This window comes from Pteropus vampyrus, unplaced genomic scaffold, assembly GCF_000151845.1.
Source record: "Pteropus vampyrus isolate Shadow unplaced genomic scaffold, Pvam_2.0 Scaffold74, whole genome shotgun sequence".
NCBI lineage: Eukaryota > Metazoa > Chordata > Mammalia > Chiroptera > Pteropodidae > Pteropus > Pteropus vampyrus.
In genome coordinates this window covers 2,493,253-2,495,050 of record NW_011888855.1, presented here as the reverse complement: position 1 = coordinate 2,495,050, position 1,798 = coordinate 2,493,253, and positions in this window count along the sequence as shown.

Here is a 1,798-nt window from a genome sequence, read left to right as displayed (position 1 = left end):
TCCTTCCTGGCAATCATTGCGCACGTTAACTCTCAAAAATGCTGAGTAAAAAAATGCAATTTTATACCATTACATCTTTATATACGTTCACACGTTATGCTGCTGAGGCAGGCTGGGGGCAACAGAGAATAACAGAACAAAGCTAGCTTTCTTTGGCAGAGCACTTTATAGCTTACAAAAAGTTCTTGCTGTATGTTTACTCATTTGATCATTCCAGTGTTGTGAGGGAGGCATGAAATGATTTATTATTTTTTTAATGGATGCAGGACTTCGGGCTGCGTGGGTGACTTCTCCGAGATCACACCAGTAGTGACTGACTGAAGCTGAATTCTAGGCTGCTGCCTCTTAACCCAGTATCTTTGCTGATTGATTTTGGGAGGAAAGAGACAAATCTGACAGAACTGCCTGGTTACAAGAGGTTGAGAACTCGGAAAACTGCCAAAGTTTATCCTGTAAATAAATCAAAGCCAGAATTTTCACTTTTGCTTTAGTTATTTTATTTTTTGAGAATTTTTACAAAAATTTATTTGAGACAAACAGAGGATACTCCTGGCAGCAAGATCTCAAGAGACTGAGAAAAATTCTTCCTTCTTATTAATTTTTTAGAGCACAGATCCACTTTGTTATTTTCTTAAGCCAAGAATATGTCGAAAGAGAATCAACATTTACCTGCTCAACACCTTCGGCAGTTGCCAAACTCCACTGCGAATAGCACCAACGGTTGGGTCTGACTCACTTTTATGGGCCTGGAAAGTCCTTCCGTTTATCTCTGCCTGCTAAACTGTTACCATTTCTTTCAGACCTTCTTCAAATATCATTTCTGCCATGAAACGGCCGAAGCCCTCCACCAGGTACAAGCCCTCTTTCTTTTGAACAATCACTGTGATTTCCTTGGGCTCATGTATTGTTTTATAATACTTTCTAGGTGCTGTTAACTTCTTTAAACAAGGGTGCTATTCCAGGGAGACGACTCTAACGCAGTGGCAGCCCACGTAAGCAAAACAAGATGAGAGCCTATAAGCGCCTTAAGATTATAAAATCAAAACGCTAAGGACGACCAATCACAGTAAAGGAGGCTTTCCGCTAGAGCCAATCACTAATTTCCTTTCTCCGTTTCTGCCCTTTGTCTGTCTCTTGTGGCAGAGCTCTCTGGACTGGGTCCTAAAACTGATCAGAATCGGACTGGTTCTGACTTAGAAACTGACTGGGTCTAGTGTGAGGCCTCAGTTAAATAAAATTTTATTCGAAGGCTGAACAAGTAGGTTACCGTCACCGAAGATAATCTTGAATTATAGTGGCCACACTGGAGAATTTTTAACCTAGATAAGCTTATCATTGATAAGATACCCTAGAGAAAAAGGGGTCTCAGGCAAGCACTCACAATGAAGAGTGGAGAGAAAATGGTTTTCCCTCCTGTACTAAGTTCAGACTCGCTGAGGTACCACGCTGCAGACAGAATCCTGGGAAAAGTGACAGAAACTGGCAAAGGGTAAGAAAACTTTCTTATGAAAGTCAGCTCTCTCAGATGAAAATTTCATGTTGTCCCCTTCTTTTCCAAATTCAGATAGGCAGAAAAAAAAAATTCGTAAGAGTTATATCTTTGAGTTGTGACTCGTGAATTTACTTTCGGGTACCCACTGATTATTGATCCCTTCTCTCCCAGGGTCAGCTATTGCCTTCTTGTTTGTCTCATATCGTGTCCCGAAAACTTGGCTTGGCTCTCTGCCTGCTTGGGGCATGCCGGTTCTTGTGTGCAGGCAACTCAACTGTCAGGTTGGAGCCCCAAAATATTGCCAGA